At 39.9% G+C, this 26,373-nt stretch overlaps 1 protein-coding gene across 23 annotated transcripts in view; it reads left to right on the plus strand.

Annotated features, from left to right (window-relative positions):
* The window catches only part of COMMD9 (COMM domain containing 9), a 1,186,740-nt gene that overhangs the window by 683,081 nt on the left and 477,286 nt on the right, over positions 1–26,373 (plus strand). The window contains exon 1 of one of the 23 annotated variants that reach the window (XM_050759478.1): positions 7,455–7,458. The exons of the other annotated variants lie outside the window; for them this stretch is intronic. The gene's annotated coding sequence lies outside the window, so the exon portion shown is untranslated. Of the gene's footprint in view, positions 1–7,454; positions 7,459–26,373 lie in introns of those variants that run through there. 23 annotated transcript variants of the gene reach the window in all.

Raw genomic sequence — 26,373 nt, forward strand, 5'->3', positions numbered from 1 at the left:
CTCAATGGTCATTAAATTGCTTCCACTTTTTTGTAATTACAGAGCTACTATAAATAAGTTTATATAAGCTACTATAAATAAGCTACTTCAAATAAGTACCTTCTGCAAGACCATGAGTGAAGGCTCTTCAGAACAAAGTGAGACTAATATAAGCCATCAGGCCTTCTCTTTATATTGGTAGAGGATTTACTCCACCAATTTTATACTCCTCCCAAGAAAAAGCATTCCAAGAGTAACTAGAACACGGAAATTCATGTTTCCTACCTCCTACACAAGGGCTACATTTCAAGCACCAAGACAAAATAAAAATTCAGTCTGCTTTACGACTCAACTTATTGAAAAAAATGAGGAAGTACCAACCCCAGGCACACCCCAGTAATATATATCATGATATATGTCCCACAAGGACACACGTAAATTCAAAATGGAGTGTTAATACTTGCAAATCAGCAATTTAAGAGTGATGAAATGTTGAGTCAGTTCCTATTTAGTTCAGGGGAAAATTGGCTGATCTTATTTAATAGTTTTACACAAAGGATACACACATACAATAGATTTAAACACCTACATAGTACACATACATACACAAACACACTTATATGTATTTTTCCGATGAAAATGCAAAACATGGTATATTTCTTCTTTTTAATTTTTTATTGGTTCCCAGATCACATTGAATTGGGAGAAATCAGTCAAGAACTAGTAGTAGTAGTAGGGAGTAGTAGTAATAGGATAGTAGTGATAGCACCAGTGCCAACATGAGCATTTCCTCTTCATACGTATTACTCTGAGTGGTTCATGTGTATTTACTAATTTAATAAACAAACAACCCTATGAGGGTTGTTTATTATCTCCATTTGTCAATGAATACTCTGAGACACAGAAAGGAAAACACATTTTCCATGGTTGTACAGTTAGTGAATTACAGAGATAGGATTCAAACCCAGGAAATTTGGCTTCACAGCGGATACTTGTAATGACGATATCTTGATAGTGCACAAGCAATGTGGCTTATTATAATCCCGCAGGTTGTAATCATCATATTGAACTAGGCCATCTTTGTGGCCATATATAAGTCTCTTACCTCTGTAGGCCTTAATTTTCTCATATTTAAAAAAATAGTACAGATGTCCTAGATAATCTTTAATGTCTCTTCCAGCTGTGTTATTCTATGCACGTAAGTCCCTATGCAATTTATCTCTGATTATTACTTCTTTTATCTGGGCCTAACAAAATTAATCCTTGAATATTAGGAGTCACATCCAAACAAAGTCATGAATTAAATGTCCATGGGCAAATTGCAATAACCTCACCACTCCTAATACCTAACAGACTTGCCAGGAAACACCAGTCACAATGGACAATACACAGTTGTGAGCCAGAAGAAAGGAGATTGGGGTGAAAACTTAACTTGGTTAGCCCTTTCTTTAGTGATGGGATGCGGGGCAGGAGGAGAGAGTTTAAGCACTATAGCTTCCCAAGAAATCAGGAAAAAGAGCTCCATGGTTGAGATATGTGTCTGGAGAACACCTGGTTAGCCCATCTGTAAACCCTGGAAGCCATATGAATCCTGTATGCAGCACGATCGATATTTAGAACTCAATTTCATAGGCATATTTACACAGAGTGGCTATTGAAAGCTCCCAGCTATGGAATCCTGAAGCCACAAGCTGTATTTATGTGCAAGGCTGCTAATCCCTGGTCCCAGCTCTTCTCAAGTCTGTAGAAACACTTCGTCTCTGTAGACAAGTCCTTGTAAATCTCTCCTTGTCCGAGGATTTAGTTCACTGATTGTCAGCCATGAGCTACTTCACAAAACAACTCACAGAGGAATAGAGCCTTCTGCTCTGCTTTTGGCAGAGAGCTTGTTACTCTAGGTAACCTTTTAATGACTGTACTTCAGTTTAACTCAGCTCCAGAGGGAGAAACTAAAAAGAAAGAAAAGATTCTTCCTTAATGCTATGCTTTTTTCATATTGCATCTACTGAGGCAAGTAAGGAAAGATGCATAGAGGTTCCTTTTGACTTTGTAATCCCAAGTCCTTATAACGTAAAAACAAGCCAGTTGCTCATTGAGGAGGTGATGTTTCAGGACTAAAGGAACCACTGAAATATGAAAAGACAAAGTTTCTAAACTGAAAATGATAGCAAATCTGCATCAACTCTATGTTTAACACCTGCATCAGGCTAAGAGGTTACTTTTTAATTATCTGTTATACTTTGCAATGATTACCCTCATTAGAATAAATTGAAATTACTATTCAGAAGATAGAATATTCATTTAATGAGGCACAGAGTCATATGACTGGGCATTAAAAAAAATAAAGCAGACTTTATGGATAACTCTCTCCTGAATTAAGAGATTGCAGGAAAAAATTATCTTGGAGGAAAGCATAAAAAATCACTGCAATTATTGACTGAATTCTAAACAGAGTGGGATAAGGGATTTCACTTTGATATTTGAAGGGAAGATAAGGTTTCTATAAAAGTAAAATCAGAGTTTTAAGAGCTCTGGCAAGAAAGTCTCCTATATTAGAGGTTTAAAGTTCTGTAACATAAACTAGTTCCCCACATTAATAATGCTAAAATTCAAAATTCTAGATGCAAGTTACCTTGCATGATGGATAAATGACATCTAGAAAAGCATGGTTCTAGTTATTCTATACAAATTTATGTTTAATTTGTACTAAATTTTCTTATCTGCTGAAGCTCTCACTTGACCAACTTGCAGCATTAACCAGACCTTTCCATTCCTCCATACAATATAGGGACAGATGACCTCACTATGTCTGCAGCTAGTGGGCTCCTCTCCGGAACAGTATGTACTTCTGCCTCACTCTTGGAGATGTCTGCTTACCAGGAGTCAGCTGTGTTCATCTGGAAACTAATTTATGGTAATACGTACCTGTTGACATCATTGTATAATTTAATTGGGGCAAGTGTAAATTGATAAAATGTGAATCAACTAAGAAGGAGAGCTGTTTCCTTTCTTAGTTGATTAAGATTTCAATGTTTTGGAAATATTGAATAGAGTGGAGTCACCAACAATTATTGATATAAGATGTAATGCTTTAGAAAGTAGCCTACTGGCCTCCCCTTGAAGCCCCTTTTCAACATACACATACTACCAAGAAAATTACTGGGGTAGGAATCTACAAGATTTATTCCCTCAATTTACTATTCAAGCATCTCGAACAGTGGTCAGCAAACAGTTTCTCTAAAGAGTCACATAGTAAATATTTTAGGCTTTGCGGGGCCATAATGAGTCTTTGCGGGCTGTATAGTGGCAACTAAACTCTACTGCTGTAACATAAAAGCAGCCATAGATCATATGTAAATGATTGAGTATGACTATGATCCAAAGAAGTCTATTTACAAAGACTGAAATTTGAATTTCATATAATTTTTACATGTCACAAAATATTATTCTTCTTTTAATTTTTTCCAACCATTTAAAAAATGTAAAACCACCCATTCTTAGCTCTAGGTCATACAGAAACAGATGGGGAGCCATAGTTTGCCAAACCCTGATCTTGAGTCCTCACACCACTGAAGAGAAGCAGAAACTGACAATCATAGATATGAATTTGGGGTATGATTTATGTAAGTAGGAAAACATAGAACTTCATGCAACCAAAACCTATTCAAACAAAATATCTTGATGCTACATCAAAATATTGGTGGACAATTGTACATTTTAAGTTCAAATAGTAAAATACATTTCTACCACTTTTAAGATTTTCAGTTTTATCCTTGTATTAGTTCGTTCTCACACTGCTATAAAGAAATATTGGAGACTGGGTAACTTGTAAAGAAAAGAGGTTTAATTGGCTCACAGTTCTGCAGGCCATACAGGAATCATGACAGCTTCTGGGGAGGCCTCAGGAAACTTTTAATCATGGCAGAAGACGAAGGGGAAGCAGGCACATCTTACATGGCTAGAGAAGGAGGAAGAGAGAGGTGGGGGAGGTGCTACACTCTTTTAAACATCCAGATTTCCTAAGAACTCTACAACAAGATAGCACTAGATAGATGGTACTAAACCATTAGAAACCACCTCCATGATCCAATCACCTCCTACCAGGCCCCACCTCCAGTATCGGGGATTACACTTTGACATGAGATTTAGGCAGGGACCCAGATCTAAACCATATCAATCCTCATTATAATTAGTCATGTCATCATGTGTTTAATGTCTGTTTAAGATCAAGTGGGCAGGGACCATGTCTGCCTTTTTCACTGCTAGATTTCCTGGAACTGCTGTCATAGTTGTAGCTAAATAGTCCATTCAATAAATATGTATTATTGAAAATAGTTATTGAGCAATTCCATGCCAGGTCCTCTTCCTAGCTCTATGGACACAGTAGTGAACAAGATAGACATTACCTCTGTCTTCATGGACTCATATGTGATGGAAAAAATTAAAAAAAACACAAGTAAACAAACCCTTCTTTAATAAATAAATGTTTAGGCCGGGCGCAGTGGCTCACACCTGTAATCACAGCACTTTGGGAGGCTGAGGTGGGCAGGTCGCCTACAGTAAGGAGTTCGAGATCAGCCTGGCCAACATGGTGAAACCCCGTCTCTACCAAAACTACCAAATTTAGCTAGGTGTGGTGGCAGGCACCTGTAATTCCAGCTACTGGGGAGGCTGAGGCAGGAGAATCACTTGAACCTGGGAGGCGGAGGTTGCAGTGAGCCGAGATCACACCATTGCACTCCAGCCTGGGCAAAAAGAGCAAGACTGTCTCAAATAAATAAATAAATGTTTAGCATCCTACAAGCCAATGTTTTCAAAATCAGTAGCTCTTTATGAGACACTCTCAAAAATATCAACCAGTTACTTAACAGAAATTCTCTTTTCTCTGCCTATTGTTGCATCTCAATGTAGTCTAAGCATCAAAGCATTCCGTTGTCCTTTTGTCTTTCTCGAATTGAGTCAGTCAATACTCCAAGAAAGACAGAAATAACTAGTATCCTGCTATTATTTTTAAGAAGATACAGCATGCCTAATGAAACACATATGTGGCTCAGGCTCTGTAGTAGGCTGATAATGCACCCCTCCCCATTCCCTTAGATGTCCAGGCCCTAAACTCTGGAGTCCATGCATATGTCTCCTCATATGGCAAAAGGGACTTTGAAGATGTCATTAGGGTTAAGAAACTTTAAATGGGGAGAGTAGCCTGGATTATCCAGAAGAGTCCAATATAATAACATGAGCCCTTTAAACAGAACTCATCTCAGCCAAAGTCAGAGAGATGCTATGAAGAAAAGGCAAGAGCAATTCAAAGCATGAGACTCAGCCTGTCAGTGCTGACTTTGGAGATGGAGGGGGCCATAAACCAAGACATGCAGACAGCCTTGAAAAGCTGGGAATGAACCTCAGCTGACAGCCAGCAAGGAGACAGGGAGCTCAGTCCTATAGTAGGAAGGAACTGAATTCTGCCAACAACTCGAATGAGCAAGAAAACAGATTCTCTCCTAGAGGCTCCAGAAAGGAATGCAGCCTGCTGACGCTTTGCTTTTGGCCTTTTGGGTGTCCAAACAGACCAAAGTCTACCAGACTTCTGTCCTACAGAAACTGCAAGATAATAAATTTGTGTTGTTTTAAGCCACTAAGTTTGTGGTGATTTGTTACAGCAGTGATTTCAGACTAATACAGGCTTTCTCTGAGAATGCCTTTGAACACCACTGCCCCTTCTGTGGAGAAAGGTACCTATGCCAAGAAAACCAAGTGCCCCGTGCCAGGTAATTCATTTAGCCATCTCTCTAATGATAGTATTTTTTAAAAGACACTTGTAATGCTAATTACCACCTAATTATTGCAAACAGGGTGTAATCATGGACAATATTTCTGGAACATGCAATACAATTAAAGTTACAAAGTCATTTGGATTTATGTGAGCAAAGCAATTGGATGATAAGTATCTTGCTGAATCAAGATTCTCACTTAGACTAATAATGGATTAATCTGTATGTAAATCACATCATCCAATTACAACTTCTGTTTGACATTCTGTCTGCTTTTAGGGAAAAAAGCATACTTTCCTGAGAGTAAAAATTGTCGTTATTATGCAACCGAAGATCCACTCACTATAATTCCCTATGCTTCTGATTAGGTCTTATAGTGTTCATGACTCTCCATTTATTGTTCAGCCTGCTTGTTTGATTTAATATTATTTCAATAAGATGTCCAAAAACAAGAGAAATTTTGTTTAGTGCAGGAAATAAAGGGTTTTTGTTTACTTCTTTCCTGAAGATATTTTTTAAGGAGGGCTTCAAGTCTCTCATCCCTTTTGGACTTTGTGATTGTTCTGTTGTTTATTTGTTTACTACCATCACAGAGTAGACACAGGGAGAACTAACACAAAGTCATTATTCAAAGTGTAAAGAATTTGTAGGAACTGGAGAAGCAGAGATGAAAAGCAAGCCTGGTCTAGGTAAGTGGAAGATAAAATATGCAGAATGCTGTGTGACAGAATCAAAAAGGGAAAGGAGAAACAAAGAGTGCCACTTTGAAATATAAAGCCATTGCTAAAACTCTGGAGGGGACGCAGAAACCATTTGTACAAAAAAGACTAGCTTATTCTCTTTGTTTGCAGGGCTTAGTAGGGGAAGGAGAAATATTTCCATGGATGGTTTGATTATGTGAAGGAAATGTTCAAAGCCTGGTCCCAAAGGGAAAGGTTGAGCCTAGTAGGTGCTGAACTGCCCTGCAAAACAATGGAAGTGGCAGGGCCTTTGCACAGCCTGTTATTTTTGCCTAGACTACTTAGCCAGTGGTAGGCTGAAGCCAGCTCATAGAGGCTCAGAGGGGCCAACTGCTACCATCTATTCCCAGCTCCACGTTCAGTGCTATCACACTGGTGGTTTGAAATCAGTTGTAATGAGACTATTTACGGCATGGAAGTCTGTAACCCCTACAAATCAGTGCTCAAACATTAGCCAAAACACCTTTGTTATGCCAGAAATCTCCCTTTGGCCGCATCCCTGCTTTACCTAGGTGTCACCTCGGGAAACCTTCCTTAGTTACCCTATCGAAAGTGGTACACATGCCGTTCTTCTCATCCCAGTGGTTTCTAATGGCCCAGTGCACATTAAAATCACCTGGGGAGCTTTAAAGTCTAGCGATGCCTCACTCTAGGGCAATCAGATCAGAAGCTCTGTGGGTGGTAGTAGACATGGGGATGTTTAAAGCCCTTAGGTGATTCTAACATGAAGCCAAGATTGAGAGTCCCTGTTCTATCCCCTTCCCCAGCTTGGTCTTCATAATAAGCACCACTCTCTGAAATGATATATTTAGGTATTACTCTCTTACTAGTAGAATGTAGGTTGCATGGGGACAGGGGCATTGTCTGATTGTTCAACACTGAATCCCTTGAACCTACAATCACGCCTGACACATAGGAGTAAATATATAAGTATTTGAAGAAGAAAGGAACAGAGGGAGGAAGGGGGGAGAAGGAAGAAAGAAGAGATAAGGAAGGAAGGAAGGTGGGGGAAGAAGAGAAGAAAGAAGAAAAGGAGGGAGAGAAGAAGTAAGAGAAAAGTGGGGGAAGGAAGCCAGGGAAGGAGGGAAGAGGGATGGGGGAATAGAGGAGGAAAGAAGGGAGGAAGAGAGGGAGAAAATAACAGAGGGAGAGAGCAAGGAAGGATGGAAGGGAGAAAGAGAGGGAGAGAGGGAAGGAAAAGAGATAGGAGGGAGCGAAGGAGGAGGAATGAAGGAAGTGGGGAAGGAAGGGAGGGAGAAACAGGCTGTCTTCATTTGGTATAGCTAGCATCCTTGGGAGGATATTAAATTGTTAATTGATTTATTGCTTTTTCTAGACAGTGGAGGAAAAGGGGATTCTGACCTAATAAAGAAACTGTCTTTAGCAATATAGGAGTAGACAGGTGGCTTGAAGAGAAACATGACTGGTTAGAGACATGCCACCAAACGACAGAAACTAAGAACCAGCCTACGAAATGACACCTACAACTAACTTTAAGTTTTCCTGTTCTGTTTTTGCACAAACTAGCTTTGTGATGGGGCTGTTTGGGTACCAAAGAGACAGATCCATTACCCTTGTGATAAAAGACAGGGATCAGAGGGTGTGCCATGTTTGTCAGCTCTGGAGGAGGCCCTTCACATTTGTGTTGGCATGATAAGCATCCCTTGGAGCTGTGCAGTATACAAACTGCATGGCCATACCAGCAGCCTGGGAAGAAGAGAGCAACCCCAAAGTATTGGGAAATAAACAGGGTGATCAGAGACCAGCTCAAGGAAAGGGTCCAGAAACAGAGACTGTAAATAGCAAGGAGAGGTATGTACCTCCCAAGTATCCTCAGAAACAGCTGTGAAAGGACCTAGACTTTCTGCAGTCACATGGAAGAGGGTGTTTTTACTTAGATGGTACAGGAGAAGGCAGCTCCAGAAAGATGAAAACTTAGGGTTACATATGCATGTTGTAAGTAAAGCCAGACAAGCACACACACAAGATGCATAAGGCTGCCTCTAGGTGTGCACTGGGTATATCTGCAGCATAACTCATGTAAAGAGAAAACAAGTCCATGCAGCTAGAGGAGTTTGGTTTACAATGGTAAGGTTTTAAAGGTTCGGAAGGAGACTGGCCAGAAGTAACAAGGATGTCCTTTGAATAGAAGATATGAAATTTAAAACTAAGTCATCTCCTAGCCAGAAAGCAAGTGTCTCCTGTTCCTTCCTATGCCAGGAAGAAAATACTGTATGTATGGCTTTGATAATTCCTGGGTTCTCCATAAATCTGTTCACAGGAGACACAGAGATGCTGAGAGTCAGAGATGCAGGCCAGTGTCTGTGAGGACCTGGTCAGTATCACATGGCAGCTTGGTAAAAAGAGCTTGGAACCATGTGGCAAGGTTTGGAATAGGGAAAATCAAAGAGAAAGTGAGACATGTTCTCAGATAGAAAACATGTCAGTGAACATTTTGGGGTCACTTTTCCCATGTCTACGATTTCACAGGGCAGTTGTGGGAAATCAAATGAATCTCACTTAGAAATGAGACGCCTACTGGGATTAACCTGGCTTGGCCACTAGAGAAGGCAAAGAGAAGCAGGAAGCTTTGGGGGATACTGCTGTAGGTGCTTCTGCACCAATGGTAAGGAGGTGACAAGCCTCACCCCAACCTGGGAGAGCAAGAAAACCTTCAGTGAGTAACAACAACAACAACAAAAGCTGAGTCATAGAAGCTTGGATTTCCTGAGCCTTGATTTTGTTTGTTTGCCTCTCCCTCCTTTTTAACAGAACCCTGTATTGGTGTTTTACCCAAGATAATCCTCGAGGGAAGAGCAATTTTATCACCTACTTAAATTGACCAATGAATAAAAAGCTAGTGGCTTGAAATGTACTCACTGTAGCTGGGAGCAGAGGATTGATTCCTGACAGGCCTGACAAAGCTAATCAGCCTGCAGGGATAGGGGTAGCTGACAGGACTGGCTGACATTAGCAGATGGGGCCACACATGAAAGGGCACTAACTTAGAGGGTACACAGGTCTCATTCCCTGGGGCTGTCTAACAGGGCAGAGAGACCCACAAGAAAGCTGGAAGTAAATGTTAGATGTCTAGAGACTGTAGAAGGACCCACAATTGGGGGTAGGAAACGCATTTTCCTCACTCAAAAGAACTATGGAGCAAGGGTTCCAGAATGAGAATCTCTAAAATAAACTTCAGTATTGCCCTGGAGAGAAAGAATCACCTGTAAATAGCTGTTGTGCCAAAGAGTTAGAAACCAGTTTCATCTAGTGCTAGTTCAAGGTAGACTTTTCCTATCATCTTCCCCCTCTTCTGTCTCACCACTCTGAACTTGGAAAAGTCGGCAATTAGCTAGCAAGCTGGGAGGAAGGGAAGGAAGGTGGAAGATAGAAACACAGAAAGCAGTCAACCATACCCCTGCCCTCCTGCCAGCTGCCAGCCTTGAGCTGCAAACCCCAACTAAAAAAGAAAGAGAGAATTTGATGTTAAATCTTCACCGTTCAATATCTTGGCCTTGACATTCTAATTTCTGTGTTCAAGTCTTGTTTGCAACTTAAGTCATCTGAGAACTTTCTGTTATATTACCTAAGAGGAGTCAGAAAAATCATAAGCATAAGGAAGGCGGGGCAGGAGATTTCCCCCACTGAATAAATTTTATTTATTTTTTTTAAGAGGCAGGACCCCATTGTCACCCAGACTGGAGTACAGTGGTGTGATCACAGCTCACTGCAGCCTGAAACTCCTGGGCTCAAGCAATCCTCCCATCTCAGCCTCCTGAATAGCTGGGAATACAGGAACACATCACCACACCCAGTTAATTGTTGCATATTTTCAGATATGGGGGCTTGCTCTGTTGTCCAGTCTGGTCTTGGACTCCTGGCCTCAAGTGATCCTCCCACTTGAGCCTCCCAAAGTGCTGGGATTACAGGTGTGAGCCACCATGCCTAGCCCTGAATGAATTTTAAAAGTACCATGGGATACCAAAAAAAAATGAAAAATAAAATTGTAATTGTGTTACATTGTCATTTGTATTGTTCAAAACAGCAGCTACATAAAAACTGGGAAAGCCTATACACTCCTTCATAATTTTTTTCTGCAAAATGGGAAAGGAAAAGAAATACATTAAAAGGAATAGTACTTTCCCCATTGACAGCAAGAACTGTGGTGGTAGGAAGAGATTTTAACCACACAAAATGACAAGGCAAGGAGGATACTAAAGTGATCTCGGAAAGCCAAATGTGTGGAATGCATCGATAGCACCATAGAGTCAGTGACACATTCCTAAAAGTCCTGAGTGTACTTACCAAAGAAGAATGTGGCCCTTTAGAAATCATTAAGATTTATGTACAATAAAGTAGTAGTAAAATTTCAAGTAAAAAAGAACCCCCTGTCCAGTCACACTAAGGAAATAGCAAGAATTAATTGTTTAAGAGCTGGAGGATTTGGCATAAATATATACACAATGAGAAAATTCTCCAGTTAGATTAGGAAAAATATCTGAAACATGATTAAAATCTATGATCAAAACTGGAACAAGAAAGCCGCCTCCTCTTTCAAGGGGTAGGGATCAGTGGGACATTTTTCAAAATAATATAGAGAAAGCTCTCAAGGGAAGAGTAAAGCCAGAGGCTTAAAAGACAAAATCTATATCCCCTACTGCAATATACTTAGTGAAGTGAAGAACTAGAAGAGACAAAAATGGCAAAATTGAAGCCAGAATAGGAAAAATCAAAGAGAAAGTGAGAGGTTTGTATAGATACAGTGATATAAGAAGAAGGAAGGCTCAAAAACCTAAAGACACTGCCTATGGTGTCTCAAAATCTGCAAGATTGAAGGGAGAAAGGGTAGATGGGGACCTGGAACAAAGACACAAGTGGAAACTGTATCCAGGGAGAACCATAGTTAAGTTTTGAAAATGAGAAAAGGTACAGTTACAAGGAGCTGAGGAGGGCACAAAAACGAATTGGGCATGTTGTTGCCATCAAGATACTTTTAATTGGGGGATGGAGGTATATATTCAATTAGTTTTACTAAAATGCAGGACCTGACAAGTAATACAGAAACACAAAATAAGAAAAGATAAATTGAAAAATTATTAGCTGAATTAATAATTGAAATTATTAATTTTAAAAAAATAGCCCTTGAATTGGACCTTAAAATATTGCTTATTTGGGGTAGAGTAGAATTTTGATAGGAACACATGGGTCAAAGGCATTCTGGATATAAAAGGTAACATGGATAAGGCTGAAAATTGCAAGATGGGTGAAAAAGATTGTGAGAAGTCTAATGTAGCTTGAACTAGTTACAGATACACACACAATTTTTCAACAAATTAACAACTAGGTGATAAATTAACTCCCTGTTGAATAGAAGCTGCGTTCCTGAGCTAAACAGATGACTACTGAAAGCTAACAGTTCACTGAAATCATCTACCAAGATTGTTAAACATAGAAATTCCTGAAGCCCATCCAGGAAGATTCTAATTCTATAATTTTGGGGTAAGCCCTAAAGAAAGCAGCCAATGAGCCTAAACTGTAGGAACTATAGAAGACTTAAAGGATGATGTTTGACCACACTTCCAAATGAATAAAAGGTGAAATAACAGATGCAACAAGACAAGAAGCATATTATTTGTCATTGATTAGACATTGTTTTCAATCATTCATGTCCTATTGTAAGATCTTGTAGTGCACAAGAGTGGGCACAGTGTATTTTCCTGGTCAAATGATGTTGGGTTTGGCCAACAGAGTGTGAATGAAATGACAGTGTCCAGTTCTGAGCCAATGCCTTAAGAGGTCATGTGTTTTTGCTCTCTTGAGCACCTGCTGTTGATCATGAAAAGAATATGGCAGCTGCTTCATTCAGGAAGAATACAGAGACATATGAAGCACACTTAAACCCAACCTGCAGCGACACCTAGTCAACCAGCAGCCTGAAGTGGAAATTCTCTAGCTGACCTGCAGGCTAAATAAATGAGGAAAATAAATGCTTGCTGCCATAGTTCATTAAGTTTTGAAGTCGTCTGTTAGACAGCATTATTGCAGCAATAGCTGATTAAAAACTAAATCGAAGGCCACCTTGTATCCTAAGCTAAATTTTACCATGACTCTAATTCCCATCCCAAATTATGCATACCTACTTTAGTCAATACTGCTCCCCAAATGTCTTATAGAAATGAAAAAGCAACATAAAGACCCTCCAATATCAACACACACAAGGTCAAATATGACCTCTGCTCATTATTCAATCTGCAGAAAGAAATTGAAATTGAAATTGAAAACTCAAATTCTTCATTTCCTATAAATTAAAGCCCATAGCAACTCCAAAGGCCACATGCTTTATAGTCCAAAATCCTTACTCTCCAAGTAATCTGCTTAATGTCATCATGAAGTATGTCAATATATTTGAAACTCCTTCATCAAATGCAGCCTAAGCCATCTTCCACTGGAATATACACCTCTATAAGAAGTTCTGAAGTTGGATTCATTCAATCTCAAATTCTCATAAATCCAAATTACACTCCCACATTATATAGAAAACAAGTCAATCCCAGCTCCTTGTGCAGTTGCAAAATAATATTCCCAAAGCCAGTACTTGGAGAAATCTAGCCTCATATTAACTGTTGACAAAGACCAGAATAGAATCTAAGGAGAAAGGCAAAACAGAAAGGATTCTCCTGGATTCAACCTAATCAGGATGCCAGATCATCTATCCCAGCTGTTTAGATTTCATTACATTTGATCCTACACTCAAGTGTGAGAAACTTCTCATTAAGATGTTAATCATAAAATGTAGATCATAATCCAATGGTCGTGACACATGAGGGATGGGGTTCTCACAAAACAGCATTTCAGAGATGTTCATGTCTTCTCGAAAAGTTTAAGAATTTGCAACTATGTCAGCCCCAATCACCAGATTATTTTATTAGGGGTGCTTTTCTATTCTATTCAATTGATTTACATCCTCTCAGTTTCTATGTCCTATTTGAGCTCCGTCTCCTGGCATCTCAGTGCTGAAATAGTAGTGAGTTCCATCACCTGAGTTGACCTAAAGAGAAAAGGTTTTTAGTCCTGTGACAAAGGCTATGGATTTGTTTACATCTATGAAACTTGCCTCCTCATACCCGCTTTATTTTTCTGCTGGAGAATTACATTCAACAGACTCCTGAACTAAAGCTGCTATAGATACTTCTAGAAGCCTGTGCCCCTAAAAGCCCAGTGAGAACCAAATCTCTGCCAACACACCTTTCAAACTCCTTGTGTTTGCTTGGCATTTTCCGAATGAAAATGCCTTAATGACCACTTCAGTGGCCAGAGAAATATTTTCAGTGGCCACAGAAATATTTCTATATTTTCAGATCCATCAATATGTTCATATATTCAGATCCACCACATCCTCTTGGGTACTATCAGATTTGGGTTTGAATCATCCTCACTAATCTGCTCAAACTATAGCATGAGCTCTGGCAAATCCTTAGCACAGACATCGTTTCTTTTCTTGCAGCCACGAGATATGCCTCTGGTGTTCTACTTGCCTCTTTTATTTCCCTATTGCTTTAAGAAGATGCGGCTGCATTTTTAACAGCTTATCTTGTCTCTTAAGTGGCTCCCTTTCCTTCTCTACTGAGTGTGGGACAATCACTCACCCAAGGTACTATAGCCCTACCTAGTTCTTTCCAGCTGGCTGAGGCAGGGGACTTTTTGGCGTTTATTTTTGCCTTGTTTTACATGCATTAAAATGTTAGGATACTTAAATCACTTGGGGTACTAGGTAATGTATAATTCATAAGGAAACAGCCAGCAAAAAGGTCGAGTACATTGTAGATGAGAGGAAAATGGAAAACGCGAAAAGCAAGTGATGAAAACTTTAAATTTTGAGACATTGATATGTTATGTGTGTGAAAGTGTTTTGGCTTTGGGGGTGAGAATAGAATATTTAACAACTCTATATATTTTTAAAAACGTTTGAGAATCAAGTGCGATGATATATGTGACAATGCTTTGGAAAGTATAAAGTATTATGTATAAATACGGGACTCATTAGTAGTCATCATCATTCTATAAGATGCCACTAATGATCGTATTTAAGGAAAAATGTGGGTGGAAATGCCAGCATCATGGCAACTTCTTGGATGAGAGAGGCTATCCTTCACTTTGAGGCCTGTGAAAGTAAATTCGCACTAATTTTAATGTCTAAGGCTTTGACCAACACAGGTACTTTGTCAAACATAAGACAAGGTTTTACCACCCTGAAAGGGAAATGTCACCTGGTCCCTGCCTCTGGCCTGAATTTAGTCAACCAGAAGCTGCCTCCTGGGTCCAGAGTAGAGAAGAATAATGATGGAAACCAGAGATGTCAGAGCTCAAGACCAAATTATATTCACCAGCTGCATCTACACAAGGACCCTCCTGGTTGCTGCCAAGAATAAATCAGACCCTCTGACTCCGAGGCTTCCAGGACTTGCAGGGTGGGGCCAGTGGTAGGAATGACCTCACAATTTAGGAAAGATCTATCACTGTCCTCTTGGGTACTATCAGATTTGGGTTTGAATCATCCTCACTAATCTGCTCAGTGAAACTACAGTGTGAGTCCTGGCAAATCCTTAGCACTGGGGCAAATCCTCAGGGTGCACTGCTGTCTCTGCTATTTTTGATGGATGAAATGACCACTTTCCAGGGGATGAGACATCTGGGATGAACACCAGCCACACTGGAGTGCTTGCAGATGATCCAGGGGGAATAAGCGTCCATCTCCAAAACCACAGAGGGAGGGTCTGGTGGAAATGCATGCTTAGCCTCCAGTCCCCTCAGTGGGAGGAAAGCACAAAGTGTGTCTCAAAAATGATAATGATAATGAGGCTGCCTGGGTCAGCAAACCCATCAGTGAGATGCTGTCCAGAGATCAGCTATTCTGGTATTTGGTACCCTTGCTTCTCCTTGTGATTAAAGAAAGGTAACTAGGCTGTATCTGGATGCCTGTGCCCCCCCACCCCCCCCCACCCCCGCTGCCATGCTTAAGCTGTCTGGCTAAATGGCCAATGCGCACCCCCCAAACAAGGGACATTACAAAACAATGGAGCATCTGCCCAGGCAAAATCTACATCAGGACTCCTTTGTGATGTAGCTGTTTTACTCTAGTTCATTTTCCCAGTGCTGTATGCTTCTCATCCAGGGCTCAGCCACCTGGCAAATACCAGTTAAGCTTCACGGAATTCTGTCCTAGAAGAGTGCACAAAAGCTCTCAAATATATTTGAGACACTGCAGAAGAGTAATTTTCACAGTATTCAGAAGAAATCATGTCAGGGGTTTTCTCCAGGTTCTTACCTTGTGTTCTAGGACATCATCTATGAGGACAAAATGGATTTTCCTAGAACCCCAAAACAACATAATACAATATGCCAGAAAAACCAGGATTCCACTCCTGGCTCCACTATTGACTAGCTGAGCAACCTTAGCTAAATGTTTTCACTCTCTAAGTCCTTACAAAATGAGGATAGTAACATTTACCTTGCCTACTTCCTAATCCAACAGCCTGCTGTAAAGATGAAATGAAAAATTCTATGGACAAGAGGTTTTTTTTTTTCTTAACTTTGAAACACAAAGTAAATATTAATGAATATTAGTAGGCTGAATGTCTTCTTATGCTACACCAAATTAGAATAACTCAAACAAGTATAAAATGTGAGGACCAAGTCAGAAAAACCATCCCCCAAACCTCATGACTCTGAAAGTAGTTGCTATCAATACCCAATGAAATAAATACTCACAGGATCATTGACATTTATTGTTGAAAGGGAGCTGGGGAAGTCTTTAGTTGAAACAGTATAACAGATGTGGAGAGTGTGGATTTTGTAGTAAGACTACCTGGTTTGAATATGGCTCTGCTACTAACTACCTTGAGCAAATTACCTAATCTTATTTAAATCTCCATTCTTTGCCTTTAAAATTGCAATGATAATTGCACCTACCTCATGGGGTTATTTTGGAGATGGACCGAAGTAATGAGTATAAAGTACTTAAATGTTGTGGTTAGTACTTTAAAAACGCTTAATAAATGATAGATATCATTGTTTTATGGGGCTAATTGTTTTATGATGTGCAGAGAAAAGAAGTGGTTTATACAAAAAAAAAAAAAAAAAAACCTGAACTCAGATCTAATTCTTTCTTTAGGAGTCCATGTAGAATTTCATGGTTTCCGTATGATTTAGAAAACATAGAAGAATAACATTGGCTGGGTTTCTAGATATCCTCACCTATCATTGGGAGTGTTCATAACTTCTCCTGTGCCCCAGTTCAAGTCTAGTGCTGCAAAAAATTAAAATTCAGTAAAATTTTTTAAAAAGAAAAAACAGACTAAGGCAGACTGATGAGAGGGGGGCAGCTCACAGTAGCATTATGGACCTTCCCTGGCATCAAAGAGGGCATTTTCTGATGCCAATTTTATACCAGTTTTAAACAGAATTGAAATGCCATGAGATACCATATCTTGAATTTGATCTGTTGCAAAGGTGTCTCTATAGATTAATTACTGGGTTTTCTTATGCGTATCTTGGCATTGTCCCTGTCAGTTCAGCTATAGTAGTTACAGAAACATTCCTGTGAGGCCATGTCATATCTCCAAAGACATCAGGTTCCTTCCCACCCCTGGCATCATAAATCTTATTCCATTCAGAAATAAGTGCCTCTGCTCTGCTTCATCCCAGATGTAATCTAATAGAAACTCTTCTCTGACCAGAATTGTTTGGGAAGTAAGAAGGGAAAAGGGCCTGTGTTCTGATGAGGCCAGAGCTAAGCCAGAAAGCTAAAGGAGAAACAGTCCTGTATCTGATTCCTATAGCCAACACAGTTTTCCCTCTCTTCTCCATCTGCCAAAAAACACTTTTCTTCACTGATCAGAAGAAACATTCTCTCTTCCTATTATTCTCCAACAGCCCTGTAAGTCCAGAGCCAGCATCCTCTCACTGGATTTTAAGGCATCAATACACTGGGAATTCAGTGGGTCCGGCCAAGAGCTGTGCTTTATTACCACAATACCATGTCACCTATGATGCGTCTTTTGGCATGAGTTCCTGAAGAAGGGCACACTCATGTTAAAGTCTGTATTCCCCCTCCCAACAGGGATATTCCTCTCTGATGAGCCACAGCCCTTAGTTTCTGCATCATGTGTTGAGCAACATTATTTCCTAATCCATCCGTTCTATTGCTCTGTCACCCTGTTATTTCACTCTTCTGTCATTTGTCTTCTGCTTATCTCACTTCATCAACTAGATTTCAGATTACTTGAAAGCAAATCATGTAATGCTGTTGTCTTGTTATCTGTATTAGAGGTTTTAGTGATAATGTTTAGCCAGAGCACCTGGCATTTCTTCCTCTCCTGATCAGTCACACACATATGAAAGAAAAATAAAACAAGGCTGGGTGTGGTGGCTCATGCCTGTAATCGCAGTGCTTTGGGAGACCAAGGCAGGAGGATTGCTTGAAGCCAGGAGTTCAAGACCAGCAGTGAATGATTAGCTTCTGGAAGTAATACTTCTTCCTTCCTGGTTGAGAAAAAGACTGGAAGGAAGAGATCCGATTGAGAAAAAGAAACTTTTATAAAACTGTTTTTTCTTCTCCAGTTTTCTTCCAACTCTAACCTTTCCCATCACCAAGACAACCTTTATAACAAAAGGGATAAAAAGAGAGGCTACCTATGTTTGTACCGCCGAAGAGCTTTGTCTCATCATGGAGGTATTCCATTGCTTACAACATCCCAAAATAGTCCTTAGCTAGACTCCTCAGCAACCAATCTGCTTTGAAAGAGTCACATTGCCTAAGTTATAGATAGATAGATAGATAGATAGATAGATAGATAGATAGATATAAATATATAGATATAGTTAGATTCTATATATATATATATACACACACAAATATATAGAAAGATGCAGAAAATGGCAAAATGATTGTAAAACAATTAATTGGTGTATCAGAAGAAAGGAAAAGAAAGATACTATGCAAAAATATGGTCCCTCACACCCATTCTCTCTTGAAAGCAATGATGTTGGATCCCTCCCTGAGAGTTCTACTTGAACAGGAAATCTTCACACAGTTAATATTAGACCTCTGGGGCATCCAGGCTATTCATGCACTTCAACGTTTCAAACTATGCCTCTCCTCTGATCCTTTGAAAGTAGCTGCCTGGAGTGCTGTACTAGGGATTCTCATAAAAAGATCAGGTTCACTATGACAGCGCTATGATAGATTAGCAATGTCTGCTATGGACAAAGTAGAGGACAGTATCAGCATGGATGCCAGGGGTTTGTTAGTCCTAAAATACATGTTCCAAACTGGAAATATCAATAAAGTACCATGGAAAACCTGAGGAGGGGCATTAGGAAATATTTTCAAAGGTAATTGTATTTTAGCTAGTCCTGAAAGAGGGACAAAATTTCAGTGTGTGGATTTAGAGGGGCAACCTGGCAGCTGAAATTGAATAGCGTAAATAAAAGCACAGAGGCAGAGAAACTGGGGCTTTTGCAACTTTGAGAAATAAATCATGGACTATTGTGGGTGGTGGGTTCAAGAGTTGATGCTGACCCAGGGTCCAGGCCATTGATGTCCAGTGGAAATACAATGTGAGCCATATGAATTTTTTTTTTTTTTTTTTTTTTTTTGAGACAGGGTCTTGCTTTGTCACCCAGGCTGGAATGTGGTGGCACAATCTCTGCTCACTGCAACCTCTGCCTCCCAGGCTCAAGTGATCCTCCCACCTCAGTATTTTTTGTAGAGACAAGGTTTTGCCATGTACTTCAGGCTGGTCTTGAAGTCCTAGGCTCAAACAATCCACCCACCTCAGCCTCTCAAAGTGCTGGGATTACAGATATGAGTCACCAAGCCAGCCAACATGTAGAATTTTAAATCTTCCAGTTGTCACATTAAAAAAAAAAACTTTTTAATTTATTTTCTTTCAAAAACATTCCACTGTGGACAAATCATTAGAGAACTCACAGCAAAATTCAAAAGGCTTTAGATTAATGAATGTGATGTAGTGGTTGAATTATGGCAATTTGCATGGCACATACAAGGGGACCCATAAACTATGTGATAACAGTATCATAAAATGAAAAGAAATAAGAGAATATCCCCAGTGCTCTGGTTCTGATCAGACTAGCTGATAAGAGGAGAGAAGATAAAAAGGGGAAAGGAAGACTATCAATGCTGTAAGCTTGCTAATAACGAACATCAACAACTGCCTGCTTGTCCTCTTCTATGAAGAAGAAATATGGGATTCATTTTTTTTTCAGGGAAAATCTGAGTTATTCCTTGCAAGTTAATAATCTTGGGGAGATTTTATAGTTGCATAGCTGGGTTAAATCTTTATTATCTTTTTTAGGGTCCACTTTTTTTTTTTTTTTTGAAGAAGCAGATCTTTTTACATTGTGATGGGGATCTTTACAATGAGGATTATTATTCTTTCTTAGTTTCTTCTCCCAAGGCTTCTCCCCAGTACCATTTCCTGTACAAAAATGCACCAGATCTGAACTCTCCGGAGGAAGCCTGCTAAGATTATCAGGGAGTTAGAATGCTACAAATAAGTGGCATGACACTCTGAAAAGAGCACAAGCTTCAGAATTAGTCCAAATTGACTCCAAACCCTGGTCCTGTTCTGCTAGTTATTAGCTGGGAAAACGTGGCCAGTTTTCTAAACATCACCTAGTCTCAGTTTCGTGATCTCTAAAGTGGGTAGAATAATGTCTGTCTTTTAGAATTTTTTTGAGGATAAAGTGAAATAACTTATGTGAAACCCTTACACAGGATGACACCAAAGATGCTCAAAAATGGGTAGTTCATTATTGCAACCAATAAATACTGATCAGGTGCCTATTATATTCCAGACAATATTCTAGGGGCTGCTGAAACAGCAATAAAAAAAAGAGAAAGGGTCTCTGATGTTGTTGTTTTATAATATCCACAATAGTGATTGCCATTAGTATAAATTCCCAATATTACCTAAAAGATAATATGGCAGTTATCACATGCCTGACCTAAAAATGAGATAAAATTTCTGAAGCTAGATGTTTTTTCTCAGAGGTTCTCCAGTCCTGCTTCTTTATCTTGATTATGGGAGAATTTAGCTCCAGGAAATAAAATCGCACTGAAGTCTGGACATAGAAAAATGAGTAAGACCTAGCGCTGTCTCCAACTAGCTGATGATTTTAGCTGAGGCTACAAACACATAACAAGACACCAGCAGGTGTCTATCAGTGTGATATCAGTGACTTTCACTGAAAGCAGCCATTGGTTATGATGAAATGTGAAAATGCACATAAAGTGCTCAGCTCAGAGATTTCCCTTCAAGTTCTGAATCTGTGGTGTAGAACGACTTTTCCAAGTATATTTGAGAATCTCATGCAATCTCAAATCCCCTGATTCTATATCAAGGGCTTCTACCATGCCATCCATCTTGTGAACACTGAGAAAGTTGTATTAGACAGGCAGGAGAAAGGGCATGCAAAGATTCAAATTCAGTGGTAAAATCTCTCAGGATTGATGGGTAACCACAGAGGACCAATCATATCCATGTAGAGAAAAAAAAAACAATAATCTCTGATTAGCAGACATGCTCAAGGATGGCATGGGGAGTTCAATATACTTGAATCTTATGTTCCACTGAGTGCCAAAGAGAATTACTTTTTATTTCAATATTTAATACTTTTTTCTCCAATTTTTTTCTTTTTCAACTTAGCAGAAATATAGCTAAGATTTTTCTCTATATTGAATCACAATAAATAATAACTCTTACTTTGTTATACTGTAGATTCATTCTTTCATTCATTTATTCATTCATTCATTGAGGATCCACTATAAGCCACTGTGGAGCTGTGAAACTGACCTACACAGATTTTTTTACAGTCCTTGCATTCACAAAGTTTATGGTAGAAAGGGAATATGGACAAGTAAAGGAGCAATCACAGTATAGCAGGACATACATTATGACAAGAGAAGTGGAGGGTTCATGGAAACACATAGGAATGTCACTCAACCCAGGGTTTAGGGAGCAGGGAAAGTTTCTGAGAAGTGATATCTGAACATGGACCAAGAGTGCTCAATGCAGAAGACATAGCATGTGCAGAGACATGGAATTGAAAGAGAACAAGGAATTTCTGAAGAACTAAAATGTTCAATTTGTTTGCAGTGTTAGATACAAGGAGGCAAATGGCAAGAGATGAGTCCTGAAAGGTAAGCAGAGGAAGATCATGAAGCCATTAGCACATTTGGATTTGGTCCTAACAAGACTTGGATGATGTAGAAGGAAATGATGAAGATAATGATGAAAAAAATAATAGGCTGTGGGGTGGCCATTTGTTATTATGGGGAAAAGAGCTGGTGGTAGAGGAGGCTGCAGCAATAGCAAGTGTCCACTATCGAGCATCTATAATAAGCCAGACTCTATGATAAGCAATTTCTTAGTTAACACTCACAATCTAACATGAATAAGTGTGTAACCACTCTGCTGCCATGTCAAGAATGGTTTACAGAAAGAAAAAATTAGAAGAAAAAATCAATCAGGAGGCTTCCCTAGTATCAAAGTGAAAAATCATGGTGGTTTAGCTTAGACTAGAGTAATACTGGTGGAGATGAAAGACATTTGAAAACTATTCATGTATAAGACTCAGGATCCTGTGTACCTTATGGATGTTATTGTAAACATCAATTCTTACTATTTATAATGCAATCTAGAAATTTTGGGTTACTGGATTGTACCTGTATTAAACCCAGATCACACTCTTTATATGTCCTGGTTGATCAAACCTTTATAAGGAATATCATAAATTATTGCTTTTTTTACAACAGTCAAGTTCAGAAACAAAAAGCCTTCAGTCTTTTCAGTGCTCTAGTAGTCAGGGTTATAAATATTACCCATTTTATCATTAATAGAGAGTGAATAGGAAGAATTACAAGGTCCCATAGAGGCCCACAGACTGATGAGATTGACCAAAATCCTTTCTTAAGAATTCCAGCAAATGTTTAGCCCCTGGAGCATTGCTATAAAGAGGGATATTAGTTAATTTACTAACAAACTCGCCAGGAAGAATGGGCTGTATGGGATAGGGTGCAATTATAATGCATCTTTAGTCTTTCTCATATCCCCAGTTAAGCTCATTCTGTGAATCCCTTTATCCTCAGCCCGGATGACTGTCAGGCAGGCCCATGACTTTCTGGTCCCTTCAGGTCAAGAACAGTCTCACTTCAGTAATCAAAATACCTCATACAGTGTAATCATCAAAACTCAAAACCTCACACAATGTAAGATTTCTCCCTCCCCTGCTCCCCAGGCATTCCTCAGTCTTGGAACCTGCAGTAGGGTCAGGGATGTGTCCATCAGCTGTGCCCCACACCATCTACTCTTCCCCACACAGTATGATTCTAGAAATGGCTTCAAAGCTCTTCATCGTTGGGCTCAGAGGAATAAAGGATGAGGGTAAAAAGGAAGAGTTGGCACAGTCTCTGTGGCAGTGACCATTGTAATTTGGTGTTGGGTCCTTCAGGGTGTGGAGCTGGTTCTTTCGTGGGGCAGTTTGGCAGGTTCTTCAACAATCCCTCTGCTGGAAACCTCTGCACTGCTTTGAGGAGGAGGATGCCCCTTTTCTACATAGACTCCTACCAATATAGTCTTTCTGCCTGTCCAAGCAGTCCTTTTGAAAGGAAGCCTTTGTTACACACATGCACACACACAGAGAGAGAGAGTAAGTTTGGATATTTGTACCCACAAAAACCTCATGCTGAATTGTAATCATCAGTGCTGGAGGTAGGTCGTGGTGGGAGGTGTTTGGATCGTGGCTTGGTGCTGTCTTCATGACAGTAAGTTCTAGTGACATCTGTTGATTTAAAAGCATGTGGCACTTCCCCTATTCTCTCTCCTCTTGCTCCTGTTTTTGCCAGGTGACATCCCTTCTACCCCTTCACCTTCTGCCATGATTTTAAGCTTCATGAGGCCTCCCTATAAGCAGAGCAGATGCCAGCACCATGCTTCCCATAAAGCCTGCAGAACTTCGAGCCCATTAAACCTCTTGTCTTCATAAATTACCCAGTCTCAGGTATTTCTTTATAGCAACGCAAGAATAGTCTAATACAGAGAGAGAGAGAGAGAGATTTAAAAAACAAAGAGATACCGAGATACAGGCTGACCCCCAGAAAACAGGCACTTTTGCCCCATGCAGATCATTCCCAATACAGCCAAGCCAGCAGCTGTAGCCAGAGAATTTTTCCTCTGATCTTCACCCAGGGGAGTATCCAACAGGAGTTTCACATTTCGTATATTTTGTATATGTCAAACTTTCTGAAGGTTCCCCGGATGCCCCTCTCCCTGGGAGTAAGGTGATGGGAAGCAACACTACTGCCCTCTGAAGTGATATGGTTTGGCTGTGTCCCCACCCAAATCTCATCTTGAATTGTAGCTCCCATAATCCCCATGGGTTGTGAAAGGGACCCAGTGGGAAGTAATTGACTCATGGGGGTGGCTTTTTCCCATGCTGTTCTTGTGATAGTGAAAAAGTCTCACAAAATCTGACGGTTTTATAAAGGGCAGTTCCCCTGCACACACTCTCTTGCCTGCCGCCATGTAAGATGTGCCTTTGCTCCTTCTTCACCTTCTGCCATGATTATGAGGCCTCCACAGCCATGTGGAACTGTGATTCCATTAAACCTCTTTTTCTTTATAAATTACCCACTGTCACATATTTCTTCATAGCAGTATGAAAACAGATTAATACACCAACAGAGGGGAAGTAAAATGCACAGTTATTGATAATTCTCTCTCGGCCTCTTATGTGAACTAGAGGCAGATGACTGCAAAACCCATTCACAGTCTTACTGGCATGCCCTGCATCAATAGACTTACACTTCATCTTCGGCTGGCATTTCACTTGGAATCTGAGTGTGTTTTTTTCACCTGTTAGGGCCTCTGCCAAAACTCTGAGACAACAGGAAGAGATGCACATAAAGATCTCTTATTTTAAGAAAGACTGGGGCCAACTATTGGGAATTCTGAGTATAATTCTCTTCTTCCCTTTTGGGAACACAGGGTTTCACCATGTTGGCCAGGTTGGTCTTGAACTCCTGACCTCAAGCATCAACTTGTTTTAAAATGGGTAATCATGATGTGTATTTAGCCAGAAATGCATTCAAGTGCAAGGTCGAGAGGAACAAGTTATGCCACTTTTAATCTACAATTTTGTTTTCACAGTTGGCATTGTTCAGTTTGCCTGAGTGGCAACCTGAATAATCCATATTCTATGTGAATAACCCAAAAGGTGATTCAGATACCTGGATGCATGGCCAGATTTTCAGCAATGACCCAGGACCTTCCTACTTAGCTCCCTAAATATTTCTGTCCAACTTTCTATGTCCTGACTCTTGATTCTGTCACTCCTTTGCACTTGTTGACTGATCTTGAATTCCCTGAGTTATCCTTTCAACATGCAACAAGCATTTTAGTTCAGACTCACATTTGTCTGGAAATAATAGAATAATTGCTCCCAGCTCTGGGCCAACTTTATCCAAAGAAACAGTAAGAGGTTGTTTATGTAATGTGATTTCTCAGATCCTGTGAAAGTATTTCTTTCACCCGGTAGCTAAAAGGCTTATATGAAAAAATTGTTTTATAAGTTTGTCTTAAGCATCACCTTTTTTTTTTTTTTTTTTGAGACAGAGTCTCACTCTGTCACCCAGGCTGGAGTGCAGTGACGTGATCTTCACTCACTGCAACCTCCGCCTCCTGGGTTCAAGTGAGTCCCCTGCCTCAGCCTCCCTAGTAATTGAGATTACAGGCACACACCACCATGCCCAGTTAATTTTTGTATTTCTAGGAGAGATAGGGTTTCACCATGTTGGCCAGGTTGGTATTGAACTCCTGACCTCAAGCATCGCCTTGTTTTAAAATGGGTAATCATGATGTGTATTTAGCCAGAAATACATTCAAGTGCAAGGCCGAGAGGAACAAGTTGTGCCACTTTTAATCTACAATTTTGTTTTCACAATTGGCATACATACATTTGAAAGAACTTCAGTTGTTGATTTAGCTGCAGAATTCTGAATTTTAGATAAACAATAAATAACTTTTAGTTTAAGTATGTCTCAAATATTGCATGGAACATACTTATACTAAAAATATATATTGTTAATCTAAAATTCAAATTTAGCTGGGCATTCTGTATCTTGATTGCTTGAGCAGGCAACTTTATTTGCTGGAGCTACCAACCTGACTACCCATAAGCAGCTCTCAGAAATAAATGAACATCTTCTAAAATGCATTACGTTTTTGTTTGTTTGTTTTGTTTTGTTTTGGGGGGATGTTTTGTTTGTTTGTTTGTTTGCTTGTTTTGAGATGAAGTCTCACTCTTGTCCCCCAGGCTGGAGTGCAATGGTGTGATCTCGGCTCACTGCAACCTCTGCCTCCCGGATTCAAGCAATTCTCCTGCCTCAGCCACCCGAGTAGCTGGGATTACAGGTGCCTGCCACCAATGCCCAGCTAATTTTTGTATTTTTAGTAAAGATGGAGTTTCACCATGTTGGCCAGGCTGGTCTTGAATTCCTGACCTCAGGTGATCTGCCCACCTCAGCCTCCCAAAGTGCTGGGATTACAGGCGTGAGCCACCACACCCAGCCATGCATTATGTTTTGAAATGGCAATAATAGATTTGCATAGTAATATGCTGATGATTGACCTCTGCTCACTTCTGAGTTCAAATAATCAATAACATTTTCTTTCTAGCCTTCTTAAGAAAGAAAAGGAAGATGGAAACCAGATTAACGAAGATGAGAAAACAGTACTGCAATACATAGTTTTTACTGTAATTTCATTTCAGGTATTTCTAGAAAGCCTCCAAAAATATATAGG

This window comes from Macaca thibetana, chromosome 14 (assembly GCF_024542745.1).
Source record: "Macaca thibetana thibetana isolate TM-01 chromosome 14, ASM2454274v1, whole genome shotgun sequence".
NCBI lineage: Eukaryota > Metazoa > Chordata > Mammalia > Primates > Cercopithecidae > Macaca > Macaca thibetana.